Source organism: Pseudophryne corroboree, chromosome 8 (assembly GCF_028390025.1).
Source record: "Pseudophryne corroboree isolate aPseCor3 chromosome 8, aPseCor3.hap2, whole genome shotgun sequence".
In the NCBI taxonomy this organism is placed as follows: Eukaryota; Metazoa; Chordata; class Amphibia; order Anura; family Myobatrachidae; genus Pseudophryne; species Pseudophryne corroboree.
Window position 1 is genome coordinate 89,276,729 of NC_086451.1, and position 18,500 is coordinate 89,295,228.

General features: G+C 48.0%; 1 pseudogene; it reads right to left on the minus strand.

Moving 5' to 3' along the window:
- LOC134948011 (anoctamin-5-like) overlaps positions 1-8,088 on the minus strand; it is a 42,462-nt pseudogene extending 34,374 nt beyond the window's left edge.
- Between the last annotated feature and the right edge of the window lie 10,412 nt (positions 8,089-18,500).

The window sequence follows — 18,500 nt, forward strand, 5'->3', positions numbered from 1 at the left end:
TGATTACAGCAGTTACAAGGAGGGGTTCAGAGACATGAACGGACTAGGGGGGTAATTCCAAGTTGATCGCAGCAGGAATTTTTTTAGCAGTTGGGCAAAACCATGTGCACTGCAGGGAGGCAGATATAACATGTGCAGAGAGAGATAGATTTGGGTGTGGGGTGTTCAATCTGCAATCTAATTTGCAGTGTAAAAATAAAGCAGCCAGGATTTACCCTGCACAGAAATAAAATAACCCACCCAAATCTAACTCTCTCTGCAAATGTTATATCTGCCTCCCCTGCAGTGCACATGGTTTTGCCCAACTGCTAAAAAATGTCCTGCTGCGATCAACTTGGAATTACCCCCTAGAACAGGGCATTTCCCTGACATGTTCCTGACTGTAACTGAGGAGGGTAAATGGCTTTAGAGCCGGCCGGAGCATCAGGGAGTGTGGGTGAAGGGTCTGCGCTGTTATAACAACTGGCTCAGAGACTGGTGTGCGCAGATTGCTATGTAGAGACTATGGGGGTCAATTATCATAGATTGCATATTCAGTGCGTTCTGGGCAGGATCTTACCACCCAGGATCACATTGCAATATGCAATCCTATCACCTGAATATATGATTGTTCACATGCAGAGACAGGGTCTACAAAATGAGCCCGTCCCTGTGATATGCTGTACATATAGGTACACATTATGCGACTGGCCGGGCCAGGGGAAATACACATCGTTGCCACCCGGCTCAGCCTCAACATACCAGTGGCAGGAGGGAAGGCGGGGCAGACCAGGGGTGGGATGGAGTAGAGAAACTGCAGACACCGAGGGGTTAGGCTGAGCCACCCCTATATTTTGCATATAGACACCAGGCTCCACCCCTATCTCCTCCGAACACCAGCATGCGAATTCCAGATCTCAGACAGCACTGGGGGAATACAGGAGATTTACTAAACTTTGCGGGGCAGCGTGAGAGTGGCACAGAAAACGGGAGCGCAGGAGGGTTGGCAAGTATGTGTCTGCCCTTCCCTGCCCACCTGGCACAAGGATGGTCCAGCACCACCATGACTGATGCAGGGATTTCCGCATCAGCTGTGCACACCTCCCAAAATTCCATTTTACTAAGGAGGGACACAAGCGCGGCAAAGCCACCCGCGCTCCCAGAAAAGGGGTGTGGCCTAAGAAAAGGGGCGTGACTGCACAGGAGGACCCGCGATCGCGAGCCACGCTCCCCGTTTTTGTCACTGAGGGGGCATGCCCAGTGCTCTGTGAGCCGCCGGCATGCCCCCTCTCTCCCTCTGACTCCAGTGAATAGACGCCGTGCGCAGCGAGTGCAATGAGTCTCCCAACTGCCCCCCCCCCACCGCTGGACACTGCTGCCCGCGGGTGGGACAGCGATCAGTCCCCAAAAAACGGGACTGTCCCATGAAAATCAGGACAGTTGGGAGGTATGGCTGTGTGTCACCCCATGGTGCTGCTGGCCTCGGGTACTCCCAGATCAATTGTTTTATATGGCTGCGCTGAGTTTATTATATTGTTTTATATTATTATTGCTGTGTGTAAAATGTTGATCTTTGTCAGCACTGATCCAATATCCTTTCTCTGTGTTCTCCTAGATCCAATCGAGGAGCGTAAGTATCACCCTGCACTACTTATGCTTTGGGTCCAGGCATGCTGTGTATCACTTGCAGCCGCCAGTCAGGGTTTCTGGATCACTCCCACCGGCGGCTGATGCACTGGGGGCACCCGGATCTGGATCTCAGATCTGGTTACCAGGCACAGATAGTAGTACCCCCCCCCCCCCCCCCCCCCCATCTCCTCCAGGCTGATCTCTGCTAATTTATCATAGCCGGCCCAGGCTTCCTCAGTCAGGGACAGTGTATAGAGTATATACAGATGTGTCCTCTGCTTTGTTGCTGCACAGTGTACACAGCGATACTCCCACCTCCCGAGATTAGCGGTGGCGAGTGTTTGCACGCACACGTGATCAATTCACTTGCATGGTTGCGAAAGCTAACAGCCTCTAGCAGCATAGCTGCAACGTTATAAGAGGAGACATCTGTAGGAGCCACGCTGCCTTATTCCCCTTACTACCTATATTACCAGCACTGCCCATAGTAAGGACGCTGCTCTATAAATGTATGACATAAGGGACTGATATGTGTGACCTGGCTGCAAGTTACAGGCATTTATTCAGCCAATCTCATTCTTCTTATATAGGTATTAAGTCTATGGTGCTTACAGGCATTGGGATCATGCTGGGCATCTTTATTCCAGTATTATTCATTCTGTGGATTGGGTAAGTCAGAAACATCGCCTACAAAGAACAGTACCTTTATATACAGAGATAGTAATAATACTATCAGCCATATTATTTATACAGAGCCCATCTGCAGGGAGCACATATATACCGTGTCCCATCCCTAGGGGGCAGTATACTGTACAGGGCAGTAATAGAGGGAGGTCTGTAGTAGGGAACGGACACTACACTCAGCACCACCTCTCATTCTATGTATTATATATACAGCCCCATCCCTAGGGAGCACATATATACCATGTCCCATCCCTAGGGGGCAGTATACTGTACAGGGCAGTAATAGAGGGAGGTCTGTAATAGGGAGCGGACACTACACTCAGCACCACCTCTCATTCTATGTATTATATATACAGCCCCATCCCTAGGGAGCACATATATACCATGTCATATCCCTAGGGGGCAGTATACTGTACAGGGCAGTAATAGAGGGAGGTCTGTAGTAGGGAACGGACACTACACTCAGCACCACCTCTCATTCTATGTATTATATATACAGCCCCATCCCTAGGGAGCACATATATACCATGTCCCATCCCTAGGGGGCAGTATACTGTACAGGGCAGTAATAGAGGGAGGTCTGTAGTAGGGAGCGGACACTACACTCAGCACCACCTCTCATTCTATGTATTATATATACAGCCCCATCCCTAGGGAGCACATATATACCATATCATATCCCTAGGGGGCAGTATACTGTACAGGGCAGTAATAGAGGGAGGTCTGTAGTAGGGAGCGGACACTACACTCAGCACCACCTCTCATTCTATGTATTATATACACAGCCCCATCCCTAGGGAGCACATATATACCATGTCATATCCCTAGGGGGCAGTATACTGTACAGGGCAGTAATAGAGGGAGGTCTGTAGTAGGGAGCGGACACTACACTCAGCACCACCTCTCATTCTATGTATTATATATACAGCCCCATCCCTAGGGAGCACATATATACCATGTCATATCCCTAGGGGGCAGTGTACTGTACAGGGCAGTAATAGAGGGAGGTCTGTAATAGGGAGCGGACACTACACTCAGCACCACCTCTCATTCTATGTATTATATATACAGCCCCATCTCTAGGGAGCACATATATACTATGTCCCATCCCTAGGGGGCAGTATACTGTACAGGGCAGTAATAGAGGGAGGTCTGTAGTAGGGAGCGGACACTACACTCAGCACCACCTCTCATTCTATGTATTATACATACAGCCCCATCCCTAGGGAGCACATATATACCATGTCCCATCCCTAGGGGGCAGTATACTGTACAGGGCAGTAATAGAGGGAGGTCTGTAGTAGGGAACGGACACTATACTCAGCATCACCTCTCATTCTATGTATTATATATACAGCCCCATCCCTAGGGAGCACATATATACTATGTTCCATCCCTAGGGGGCAGTATATTGTACAGGGCAGTAATAGAGGGAGGTCTGTAGTAGGGAGCGGACACTACACTCAGCATCACCTCTCATTCTATGTATTATATATACAGCCCCATCCCTAGGGAGCACATATATACCATGTCATATCCCTAGGGGGCAGTGTACTGTACAGGGCAGTACTAGAGGGAGGTCTGTAGTAGGGAGCGGACACTACACTCAGCATCACCTCTCATTCTATGTATTATATATACAGCCCCATCCCTAGGGAGCACATATATACTATGTCATATCCCTAGGGGGCAGTGTACTATACAGGGCAGTAATAGAGGGAGGTCTGTAGTAGGGAACGGACACTACACTCAGCACCACCTCTCATTCTATGTATTATTTATACAGCCCCATCCCTAGGGAGCACATATATACCATGTCATATCCCTAGGGGGCAGTATACTGTACAGGGCAGTAATAGAGGGAGGTCTGTAGTAGGGAGCGGACACTACACTCAGCACCACCTCTCATTCTATGTATTATATATACAGCCCCATCCCTAGGGAGCACATATATACCATGTCATATCCCTAGGGGGCAGTATACTGTACAGGGCAGTAATAGAGGGAGGTCTGTAATAGGGAGCGGACACTACACTCAGCACCACCTCTCATTCTATGTATTATATATACAGCCTCAGCCCTAGGGAGCATATATATACCATGTCATATCCCTAGGGGGCAGTATACTGTACAGGGCAGTAATAGAGGGAGGTCTGTAGTAGGGAGCGGACACTACACTCAGCACCACCTCTCATTCTATGTATTATATATACAGCCCCATCCCTAGGGAGCACATATATACCATGTCCCATCCCTAGGGGGGAGTATACTGTACAGGGCAGTAATAGAGGGAGGTCTGTAATAGGGAGCGGACACTACACTCAGCACCACCTCTCATTCTATGTATTATATATACAGCCCCATCCCTAGGGAGCACATATATACCATGTCATATCCCTAGGGGGCAGTATACTGTACAGGGCAGTAATAGAGGGAGGTCTGTAGTAGGGAACGGACACTACACTCAGCACCACCTCTCATTCTATGTATTATATATACAGCCCCATCCCTAGGGAGCACATATATACCATGTCCCATCCCTAGGGGGCAGTATACTGTACAGGGCAGTAATAGAGGGAGGTCTGTAGTAGGGAGCGGACACTACACTCAGCACCACCTCTCATTCTATGTATTATATATACAGCCCCATCCCTAGGGAGCACATATATACCATGTCATATCCCTAGGGGGCAGTATACTGTACAGGGCAGTAATAGAGGGAGGTCTGTAGTAGGGAGCGGACACTACACTCAGCACCACCTCTCATTCTATGTATTATATATACAGCCCCATCCCTAGGGAGCACATATATACCATGTCATATCCCTAGGGGGCAGTGTACTGTACAGGGCAGTAATAGAGGGAGGTCTGTAATAGGGAGCGGACACTACACTCAGCACCACCTCTCATTCTATGTATTATATATACAGCCCCATCTCTAGGGAGCACATATATACTATGTCCCATCCCTAGGGGGCAGTATACTGTACAGGGCAGTAATAGAGGGAGGTCTGTAGTAGGGAGCGGACACTACACTCAGCACCACCTCTCATTCTATGTATTATACATACAGCCCCATCCCTAGGGAGCACATATATACCATGTCCCATCCCTAGGGGGCAGTATACTGTACAGGGCAGTAATAGAGGGAGGTCTGTAGTAGGGAACGGACACTATACTCAGCATCACCTCTCATTCTATGTATTATATATACAGCCCCATCCCTAGGGAGCACATATATACCATGTCATATCCCTAGGGGGCAGTGTACTGTACAGGGCAGTAATAGAGGGAGGTCTGTAGTAGGGAGCGGACACTACACTCAGCACCACCTCTCATTCTATGTATTATATATACAGCCCCATCCCTAGGGAGCACATATATACTATGTCCCATCCCTAGGGGGCAGTATACTGTACAGGGCAGTAATAGAGGGAGGTCTGTAATAGGGAGCGGACACTACACTCAGCACCACCTCTCATTCTATGTATTATATATACAGCCCCATCCCTAGGGAGCACATATATACTATGTCCCATCCCTAGGGGGCAGTATACTGTACAGGGCAGTAATAGAGGGAGGTCTGTAGTAGGGAGCGGACACTACACTCAGCACCACCTCTCATTCTATGTATTATATACAGCCCCATCCCTAGGGAGCACATATATACCATGTAATATCCCTAGGGGGCAGTATACTGTACAGGGCAGTAATAGAGGGAGGTCTGTAATAGGGAGCGGACACTACACTCAGCACCACCTCTCATTCTATGTATTATATATACAGCCCCATCCCTAGGGAGCACATATATACCATGTCATATCCCTAGGGGGCAGTATACTGTACAGGGCAGTAATAGAGGGAGGTCTGTAGTAGGGAGCGGACACTACACTCAGCATCGCCTCTCATTCTATGCATTATATACAGCCCCATCCCTAGGGAGCATATATATACTATGTCCCATCCCTAGGGGGCAGTATACTGTACAGGGCAGTAATAGAGGGAGGTCTGTAGTAGGGAGCGGACACTACACTCAGCACCACCTCTCATTCTATGTATTATACATACAGCCCCATCCCTAGGGAGCACATATATACTGTGTCCCATCCCTAGGGGGGCAGTATACTGTACAGGGCAGTAATAGAGGGAGGTTTGTAGTAGGGAACGAACACTACACTCAGCATCACCTCTCATTCTATGTATTATATATACAGCCCCATCCCTAGGGAGCATATATATACTATGTCCCATCCCTAGGGGGCAGTATACTGTACAGGGCAGTAATAGAGGGAGGTCTGTAGTAGGGAGCGGACACTACACTCAGCACCACCTCTCATTCTATGTATTATATATACAGCCCCATCCCTAGGGAGCACATATATACTATGTCCCATCCCTAGGGGGCAGTATATTGTACAGGGCAGTAATAGAGGGAGGTCTGTAATAGGGAGCGGACACTACACTCAGCACCACCTCTCATTCTATGTATTATATACAGCCCCATCCCTAGGGAGCACATATATACTATGTCCCATCCCTAGGGGGCAGTGTACTGTACAGGGCAGTAATAGAGGGAGGTCTGTAGTAGGGAACGGACACTACACTCAGCACCACCTCTCATTCTATGTATTATATATACAGCCCCATCCCTAGGGAGCACATATATACTATGTCCCAGCCCTAGGGGGCAGTATACTGTACAGGGCAGTAATAGAGGGAGGTCTGTAGTAGGGAGCGGACACTACACTCAGCACAACCTCTCATTCTATGTATTATATATACAGCCCCATCCCTAGGGAGCACATATATACCATGTCCCATCCCTAGGGGGCAGTATATTGTACAGAGCAGTAATAGAGGGAGGTCTGTAGTAGGGAACGGACACTACACTCAGCACCATCTCTCATTCTATGGGTGATATTCAAATGACATATCATGCCCAATTTCCTTCTAAAATGATCTCCGTTATTGCGCATATTGCGCCCATAGTGATCAGGTTTAGCTGTGTAAAGGGTTGGGTGCCTCCATACTCCGGAGGTAGCAAGCTGAAATAATGATACCACGCCCCTGAGGGCAGAAACAGAATGGGTGTGAAGAGGGGTGAAAAGAATTTAATCTCCCCCTATGTATTATATATACATAGCGTGTCCTCCATTTCCATGCGATGGCCTATTCTACCCCACCAACCACAATCAGGAGGATGGGAGGGTCTCTACCAGCATACGGGAGTAAATAGCCTCAGAAGTGATACTCGGGTATTCCTAACCGATAGAACAGGAATCATGGACAGTCCCGCCAGATATGGAAGGGTTCTTGGTATAAGGCTCAGGGCTTAAAGTGGTCCTGAAGAGGTGGTGGAGCGCTTTATCCCAAACACCTACCCCCCCCCTCCCCTCCCATTAGGTGGAGCCAGGGCCAATGCATGGGTTTTCAGCACCCCCCTGCAAACTATACATTTGTGCCCTACCTCCCATACTTTCTAAAGGGACATATATATATATATAGCAGAGGGAATTAGGTGGCACTCACAGACTTGTAGCTTGTGGAATCAAACTTCACACAGTGAAGATGTTTAATGAAAAAACAGTGACGTTTCGGGGACGTATCCCCTTCCTCAGACAGTGAGACAATGCAATAACAGTGAATAAATACCCTAAAATGACCCCACTTACCCCCATGATCACGACTCCCAGCTGCGTGGACCACGGCGTGTCTCGGCGTCCCCCGACCCGCACTTCCGGCTTCGACGTGACCGCCTGACCGGAAGTGAGTCATACAGGCTTCGCCGGTCACCATGTCAACGCCCTGGGAGCGCTGCAATGTAAACAAAGCACAACACACTTGTATTATTAATGAAAAGGACTAACAAAGTGTAAAAAAACACACACATCTCAAAGATTGCTCGCCTGGAGCTGGAGTGTGTGGATAAAACCATCATATCTGTGATAAAAACAATACATATATATGTGCATACATGTTAAAAATACTTATTTTACAACACCCAGTCTGACACATCTGAACCTGAACTATTCCAAACTCGCCAATGTTACTACTTTCTGAATAAAACAATGATGATATATATGGAATGAAAATAGGAATAAAAATCACTGGCGATGGACAGGCATGGATGACTCTACTTTTGGAAAGATATATTTTATATGTTTATTAGCCAAAAGGTTTATTATGGGTGAATGGTTCTATTGCATATTGAGTCTTATTATAAAGGCTGCTATTGTTAATCTAGCTGCATTAGGCAATGAACCTGAAAAGGCTGGCCCATAACTAGGGACTCGCCTGCAAAAAGAAGGATGTATTGAAAAGTGACAACCTTTATTATATGTCTTTTAATCATTAATGTATAGTGACCTACAGAAAGTTACTAAGTCCTAAGGACTCGTTTAATCCTTTGGGGGCTAAACAATCCAGGCGAAAAATCCACCTGGATTCTAGTTGCAACAGTTTTTTCCCCCTGTCACCACCTCTTATGGATGCTGGAACATGATCAATGGCCCTATATCTCAAACTGGCCAACGTGTGATGCTGTGTGGCAAAGTGCCTGGCAACTGGTTGATCACTAGCCCCTGTTGACAGGGCTGCTCTGATGGCAGACCGGTGTTGGGTTAAACGGATCTTCAATTGACATTCAGTTTTGCCCACATAATAGAGCCCGCAAGGGCACACTATTATGTAGACCACATATCGGGAAGTACAGGTCAATGGCCACCTAATTTTCAGGCGTCGGCCCGTATGTGGGTGGGGGAAGGTCTCGCCGACTATAAAGAAGGAACAAGTCGTGCATCCCAGGCATTTAAAACAGCCATTCTTCTTGCTTCAAAAATGCCTGGGTGCACTCCTGGCATCAAAACCTGTGATATCAGTCTTGACAACTAAATCCTTCAAGTTCTTGCCCCTGGCGTAACTCGCCATGAGTTTGCTATTTTGGAAGCATTTCAGGTCAGGGTCCGAGGTGACCATTTGCCACGTGTCCCTGACTTGCTTGACCAGTGCCGGGCTGTTGGCATTGTACTCCGTCACCCATGGAATGATCTCCCTGGGTAGGGTTCGGTGACTCTGCTTGGCCTGTTTTTGAAAATTACAGAGGGCTCTCTCTCTAGCTTTTTTGAGTTCTGATAGTGAGAGAGGGTATGCACTAAATTTGAGAATTATCTCCTCGAGTTGCTCCTCTCGTACATTTGGGTCAGTATTATTCCTGCAGACCCTGAGCAATTGGGAGTAGGGCAAGCTGCGTATCATTGCCTTAGGGTGGGAGCTCTCTGCCCGGAGCAGTGTATTCCTGTCCGTAGGTTTTTTATACAGGGATGTCTCAGCTCTCCCCTCTATCAATTGAATACAGACATCCAGATAGCAGATGTCTGATTTGCTAGATACCAAAGTCAATTTGATGGGACTGTTGGAATCATTATGTTTATTAATGAGCCCAATCAATTTTTGTATATCGTCGTTCCACATCATCAGGAGATCGTCAATGTAACGAAAATATAGAAGAATTGCACTTGAAATGCTCCCATCCAGAAAAAACAAGTCCCTTTCCACCTCCCACATGAAGCTGTTGGCGAACGACGGGGCCACTGGGGACCCCATCGAGCAGCCCGTGAGTTGTTTATAAAACTTCCCGTTAAACAAAAAGTAGTTGTGTGTCAGTGTGAAGGTCAGCAGCTCAATAAACAAATCTATGTCTGGACCCGTGTAAAGGCTATTGCCCGTGATCAACCGTCTGACCGCCTCCAGCCCAGCCTCATGGGGGATGCATGTATAGAGGCTGGTCACGTCCAACGTGACCATGGTAGTTACCTCTGGCACTGGTCCCAACCCTGCTAATCTCTCTAACAGCATATTCGTATCCTTGAGGTAAGAAAACGTAGCTTGAATACATGGCTGCAGGAATGTGTCAAGAAACACAGCTACTGACTCGCACAGAGACCCACGGGCAGATATAATAGGTCTGCCCGGTGGTCTCTGTGCATCCTTGTGGATCTTGGGGAGGGTGTAAAACAATGGGACCACTGGCCATTTAGTAGATAACTTGTCACAAATTACCTGCGATATCAACCCCTCACCAACTGCCCGTTTCAAAAGCAAATCAAGAGCCTGCTTGAAGACCAATGTAGGGTCATGATCAAGCCGGCAATAGGTTTTACTATCACTGAGTAATCTGTCGCATTCTGCGACGTATGAGGAAGTGTCCTGAATGACAACAGAGCCGCCTTTATCGGCGGCCCTAATAATGATGTCAGTCCTCTGTTGTAGACTCTTAAGTGCTTGTCGTTCATCACTGGATAAGTTGTGTTTCACCGCTGGTGCTCTAGTTCCAATGGCCCCCTCCATTAATCTGTGAAAGGTTTTAAGAGTGGCGTTGTTTGACTGTGGGTCGAATCTGGACCGGTTCCCCAATCTGGAGATGCGGCTGGGTAATGCTGGTTCAGTGTTGACCGTGGGATGTTTAGAAAAGTATTCTTTGATCTTAAGTGAGCGTGCCAGTTTGAACGCCTCCACCTTCCATTTAAACGGATCCACAAAATTGGTGGGAATGAAAGTTAGTCCTTTGCTCAGCAGTCTCTGTTCGGACTCCTGCAGAGTGTGTGAAGATAAATTAAAGATTAGGTGGCTCTGTGCTTCGGTGGCCTTCCCACTGTTCTGCCTCCTCGTTTGGCCTCCCCGTCTTGTTTTGGTCTTCACCGGGTAGAGGCCACCGCCCGGGTGTTTGCCACTAAAGGTGTCACAGTGTGTCTAGCTTCCGTATCTGTCGCTCCAATTTCGTCGTTATCATTTGCTGAGGTGCTCGAGAAGCGAACCCGTTGTGGTCTCCTTGGGTTATTGGCTCCCCGGCCACGTCCACGGGCCTGATTTCCTTGTCCAAGCCAAGTGTAAACCCGATGTTGGGCGTAATCTGTCACAACCTTTCTGTGTTTTTCTTTCTTATATTTCACTAGGTTGTTTTTGTATTCATCCAATTGGATCTGTAATTTGGATGTCCAATCTGTAGATTTATCAGCTGCCATGGTGGTCAGATGTTCCTTTTCAAACGCATTGATCTTCTCTGTTGTTGATCTTAGCTCCCTCGTGGACTCCTCAATGACCAATAAGATAAGGTCCATGGAGCATTTGTTAAGTATTGATATCCAGCGTTTGCAAAAGGTCGTATTGTATCTGCCAATAGTTGGTGTGTTATGGACCGGGGCAGTTGTTTGGGAGTATTTGGTTCCACGCTCCGCTGCGGTGGATAAGTTCGTTGAACCAGCCCAGGGCACCCTCCCACAGGACCTCCTCCCTCGATTTTTAAACTTTTTTAGTTCACTGGGAGCACTTTATATGCACGCATTTGGCACTTTAATTACACCGACAACGCAACCCGGTCTGTTAAGGCATCCGGACGGAGGCATAGGATGGCCACCTCAGAAGGTGAGGGTGATTTCACATCGTTTCTATTAGAGTGTGACAATTATGAGACTCTCAGTTTCTCAGACATTGATGCTGAGAAAATTCTTCATAAGGACAGGCCACTGTCTGAAGATTACGTGGAATTCTGTGCTGATGTGTATCGTGAATTGTTCAAATTAAAGAAAAGAGAAATGGACTTCCTCTATCACAGTCGCACGTTATCTGATTACTACCGGGCTAAACAAATACCCCGGGGGTTCAGGGTCCATAACACACCAACTATTGGCAGATACAATACGACCTTTTGCAAACGCTGGATATCAATACTTAACAAATGCTCCATGGACCTTATGTTATTGGTCATTGAGGAGTCCACGAGGGAGCTAAGATCAACAACAGAGAAGATCAATGCATTTGAAAAGGAACATCTGACCACCATGGCAGCTGATAAATCTACAGATTGGACATCCAAATTACAGATCCAATTGGATGAATACAAAAACAACCTAGTGAAATATAAGAAAGAAAAACACAAAAAGGTTGTGACAGATTACGCCCAACATCGGGTTTACACTTGGCTTGGACAAGGAAATCAGGCCCGTGAACGTGGCCGGGGAGCCAATAACCCAAGAAGACCACAACGGGTTCGCTTCTCGAGCACCTCAGCAAGTGATAACGACGAAACTGGAGCGACAGATACGGAAGCTAGACACACTGTGACCCCTTTAGTGGCAAACACCCGGGCGGTGGCCTCTACCCGGGGAAGACCAAAACAAGACGGGGAGGCCAAACGAGGAGGCAGAACAGTGGGAAGGCCACCGAAGCACAGAGCCACCTAATCTTTAATTTATCTTCACACACTCTGCAGGAGTCCGAACAGAGACTGCTGAGCAAAGGACTAACTTTCATTCCCACCAATTTTGTGGATCCGTTTAAATGGAAGGTGGAGGCGTTCAAACTGGCACGCTCACTTAAGATCAAAGAATACTTTTCTAAACATCCCACGGTCAACACTGAACCAGCATTACCCAGCCGCATCTCCAGATTGGGGAACCGGTCCAGATTCGACCCACAGTCAAACAACGCCACTCTTAAAACCTTTCACAGATTAATGGAGGGGGCCACTGGAACTAGAGCACCAGCGGTGAAACACAACTTATCCAGTGATGAACGACAAGCACTTAAGAGTCTACAACAGAGGACTGACATCATTATTAGGGCCGCCGATAAAGGCGGCTCTGTTGTCATTCAGGACACTTCCTCATACGTCGCAGAATGCGACAGATTACTCAGTGATAGTAAAACCTATTGCCGGCTTGATCATGACCCTTGTTATGCACACCAGTGCCTGCAGGAATGTACTGGTATTTGAACTGTTATGCACACCAGTGCCTGCAGGAATGTACTGGTGTCTGAACAGAGAGGGATGCAAAACAAATGAATTCACAGACAGACTGGGAAATATGACATTACGTACACAGAAGGTGATAGGGTAACAAAACCAACAGAAAGTGAACAGAGAAGCCCAGAGGCTAAGAAACTGGGTGTCTCCCTAGTATTAGAAATGCTCAGATGGAAAAAGCAAGATGTTGTGTTTTAATATGTAGAGAACCCGAAATGCTGTTGCTAAGGGCAACAGCAAAACCCTAAAGGGTTACCAACGGGTGTGGCAGTAAACTCCTTGGTCAGAGATGGAATAGAAGACACAAGGAGAGTCTCCACAATCCTAATTCTCACTTGCAGGGCACAGGTTCAGCTTACTGCCACTAAACTGACACATGGACGCCCTGCACAGTGAGAGAGGATTAAGCATGCAGGTCTGAAAGTACAGCCACAAACCTGCTGGGTTCACAGAATAGCAAAAGAACCCCAGCAGGCTAAACGACTGACTCAAGTCTTACTGCTAGGTCTGGATTGGCAGAGTGTAGTACCAAATCCCCAGGCCTATTTGCAGTAAGCAACAACAAATGCAAAGCTACACAGTACTGGCTAACTTTCAGGAACTGACTAACCAACAAAGATTCAGCAGCATCTGCTTAATCTGAGAAGAGGCCTTATAAAGCAGGTGCTGTCCACGCCCCACTCAGACCTCACAGACTGTGAGCAAAAAAACCAGCACCGGATCCCCTGCCTGTAACCACTGCACAGCAAAAGACCCGAACCGGAGTATCAGCTGCGCTCAGGTTACTCCGCTAGCACTTGTCTCCCGGTTGCCATGACGACGTGGCAGCACAGGGCAGGAGACCCTAACAGTACCCCCCCTCTGACGAGGGGTCAAAGAACCCCTACCACCGGGTTTATCGGGGAACTGCGAGAAGAAAGAGCGTATCAGTCTGGGGGCATGAAGATCACAACTGCGCACCCACGACCGCTCCTCCGGGCCATACCCCTTCCAGTGCACCAAAAATGACAGCCGACCCCGAACCATCTTGGAGTCAAGAATCCTTTCAACAACAAACTCCCTCTGGCCACGTATCAGAAGAGGGGAAGGTCTTCCTCTGGAAGAAGGATTACTAATCGCCCGTTTTAAAAGGGAACAATGAAATGTTTTATTGATACCCAAAGAACGGGGCAGATCTAACTGAAATGCCACCGGATTGATAACCCTGGTTATCTTATAAGGGCCGATGAACCGGGGGCCTAACTTATGAGATGGCTGTCTCAACTTCAAATTCTTGGTAGACAACCAGACGAAGTCTCCTAATTTGAAGCTGCAGGGTCTTTTCCGCTTATCAAAAACCCTTTTGGTCACTAATGACACAGACACAAGGGCTTTCTTCACTTTCCTCCAAATACCTCTAAGGACCGAAACGACAGAGGAACCACCAGGCGTGGAGTCCAGGGGGTCAAAAGAATTGGCCTTAGGATGATGCCCATACACACAAAGGAAGGGAGATATCCCTGTAGCAGAGTGAGCCGCGTTGTTATAGGCAAACTCCGCCATGGACAGATGAGCAACCCAGTCAGTCTGACACTTGGAGACATAACACCTGAGGAACTGCTCCAAGGACTGGTTCACCCTTTCAGTCTGCCCATTAGACTGCGGATGGTAGCCTGACGACAAGCTGACAGAAATCTGGAGATCGGAACAAAATGCCCTCCAGAATTTGGCCACAAACTGGGATCCGCGGTCAGAGACCACATCAAGTGGCAACCCGTGGAGACGCACAACATGCAGCATAAATAATTCAGACAGGCGTCTGGCCGATGGCAGCCCAACCAGTGGAACGAAGTGCGCCATCTTCGAAAACCTGTCAACGACAACCCAGATGGCTGTCATCCCCGAGGATTTGGGCAAGTCCACCACAAAATCCATTGAAATGTGGGTCCATGGCTTAGATAAAATAAAGAGTGGATGTAATGGGCCAACAGGAACCCCTCTAGGAGTCTTATTTCGGGCACAGATGTCACATGCCCGAACCCACTGATCCACATCCTTAGCCACCGAGGGCCACCACACCGCCCTAGATAGCAACTCCCGAGTTCTGGCAATACCCGGGTGACCTGCCGACTTCTTGGCATGGAATTCCAGGAACACTCGCTGTCTTAACCTAGGAGGCATAAACAAAAGACCTACCGGAAGGTCTGGAGGAGCCTGCTCCTGTGCTCTAAGGACTAATGACAAGAGGTCCTGGGTAATGCCCACTTTAATACATGATGGGGACACAATGGGCAACGGCTCCTCGGTGGTCTCTTGGTTTGGAGCAAAACTCCGCGAGAGCGCATCAGCCTTGATGTTTTTTGACCCAGGGCGATATGTTATCAAAAAATTAAAGCGTGCAAAAAACAAAGCCCATCGTGCCTGCCTGGCATTGAGACGCTTCGCTGACTCTAAATATGCCAAATTCTTATGGTCGGTGAGAATTGAGACCACAAACTTAGCCCCCTCAAGCCAGTGTCTCCACTCCTTAATAGCCAACAATTCCCGGTTACCCACGTCATAATTCATCTCGGCAGGCGAAAATTTACGGGAAAAGTAAGCACAGGGATGAAGGCGATTATCAGACACTCCCATCTGAGAGAGCACTGCCCCAATACCCATCTCAGAGGCATCCACCTCCACCACAAAAGGACGCTCTGGATCTGGGTGTCGCAGCACCTTGGCCGAGACAAATGCCCTTTTGAGACGGGCAAAAGTCGATTTGGCCTCACGAGACCAGTGAGCAACATCCGCCCCTTTCTTAGTGAGTGCCACCAAGGGCGCCACTATAGACGAAAATCCAGCGATAAATCGTCTATAAAAATTTGCAAAGCCCAGGAAACGCTGAAGCGCCTTCACACTAGTGGGCTGCACCCAATCCAGGACTGCCTGTACCTTGGAACCCTCCATTTGGAAACCTTCTGGGGAGATAATATATCCTAGAAATGCGATTTGCTGAACTTCAAATTCGCACTTCTCCAGCTTCGCCCCAAGCCGGTGGTCTCTGAGTTTCTGGAGGACTAAGCGTACATGCTTCCGATGTTCCTCCAGGGAATGGGAGAAGATTAGGATGTCATCTAAGTATACGACTAAGAATCTATCCAAATATTCCCTGAGCACATCGTTCATGAAATCCTGGAAGACTGCTGGGGCATTACAGAGCCCAAAAGGCATCACCAAATATTCATAATGCCCTGAGTGGGTATTAAAGGCAGTCTTCCATTCATCCCCCTCTCTTATTCGGATTAGATTGTACGCACCGCGTAGGTCAATCTTAGAAAAAATGGTGGCAGTACGAAGCTGGTCAAACAAGACCGAAATGAGAGGCAGTGGGTATGAGTTTTTAATCGTGATACGGTTCAATTCCCTGAAGTCGATGCAGGGTCGCAATGAACCGTCCTTTTTACCCACGAAGAAGAACCCCGACCCAACTGGAGACTGTGAAGGTCTGATAAATCCTTTAGCCAAGTTCTCCTGAATGTACTCTGCCATAGCCTGAGTCTCAGGACGTGACAGGGAGTACAACCTGCTCTTGGGAAGCTTAGCATTCGGCAACAAATTAATGGCACAGTCATAGGGGCGATGGGGAGGTAGTACCTCTGCAACTTTTTTGGAGAACACGTCCGCAAAATCTGCATAACACCCTGGCAATCCTGGCAAACTTAGCTGCGAGAGCCTGACCGGAAGGCTCAAGCAACTCCTGAAACAATCAGTACCCCAACTAAGAATCTCCCCAGAGACCCAGTCAAATTGAGGATTGTGGGCCCTTAACCAGGGTAACCCCAACACCAATGGGGCAAAAGTACAGACAGTCACATAAAAGGACAATTTTTCAGAGTGTGTGGCTCCAATAAACAAAGAAATCTGGCTAGTGAAAGAGGTAATTTTACCCTGGGATAATGGTTCCCCGTTTAACCCACAAATCTCAATTTCCGACGCCAAGGGTACTAAGGAAACAGAGTGTTTCAGGGCGAATTGGCGGTCCATAAAAACCCCGTCGGCCCCACTGTCCACAAAGGCCTCAGTCTTGACAGTTTGACCGAGGATCTTCAAGGTCACCGGAATGATAAAAGTCTTCTTGGGAAATTCTGACTTCTGGCCTGACAGAATATTTCCCATCACCCTCAGGCCCTGAAGTTTTCCGGCTTTTCTGGGCATGATACTACCACATGACCCTTATTCCCACAGTACAAACACAACCCCTGCTGTCTCCTCCGCGTCTTCTCACGCGAGGAGAGGCGGGTAGCCCCAATCTGCATAGGCTCCTCGGAAAATTCCTCAGAGTCTGAGGTTCCCTTGGGAAAGAAGGAAACCTCGGTCTCCCTTTCAAGCCTACGCTCTCTCAGCCGTCTATCCACCCGGATGGATAACTGCATGAGCTGATCCAAGCTATCAGGCAAGGGATATTGTACCAGTTGGTCTTTTAGCTGGTTAGAAAGACCTCTTCGGTACTGGTGTCTCAGGGCTGGGTCATTCCACTGGGTATCATGGGCCAACCTCCGAAACTCTGTACAGTAAACCTCAACTGGCCTTCGCCCTTGCTTAAGGATCGAAATCTGAGCCTCGGCTGAGGCCGTCTTGTCAGGGTCATCATACAACATGCCCAGTGCCGTAAAAAAAGCATCAACACTTTTAAGCGACGGACAGTCAGGCTGCAACCCATATGCCCAGACCTGTGGGTCTCCTTGTAGCAAGGAAATCACTATGCCCACCCGCTGAATCTCTGACCCAGAAGACTGAGGCCTAAGCTGGAAATATAGCTTGCAGCTCTCCTTGAAACAAAAGAACTGCGAGCGATCTCCAGAAAAACGATCCGGAATATTTACTTTCGGCTCCTTAACCCCTGAAGGTGCTGCTGCTGCGGGAGCTCCGCCAGCGGCCTGGGAGGTGTGCATTTTAATGGACAAATCATTAAATTGTCGAGTCAGGACCTGCACCTGATCGACCACCTGTTGCAACGTATTTTGAGGGGTATGCTCCATATTCCCACAAAATTTCAACAGGAGTATTGGGCTGCTGAATACGTTATGCACACCAGTGCCTGCAGGAATGTACTGGTATTTGAACTGTTATGCACACCAGTGCCTGCAGGAATGTACTGGTGTCTGAACAGAGAGGGATGCAAAACAAATGAATTAACAGACAGACTGGGAAATATGACATTACGTACACAGAAGGTGATAGGGTAACAAAACCAACACAAAGTGAACAGAGAAGCCCAGAGGCTAAGAAACTGGGTGTCTCCCTAGTATTAGAAATGCTCAGATGGAAAAAGCAAGATGTTGTGTTTTAATATGTAGAGAACTCGAAATGCTGTTGCTAAGGGCAACAGCAAAACCCTAAAGGGTTACCAACGGGTGTGGCAGTAAACTACTTGGTCAGAGATGGA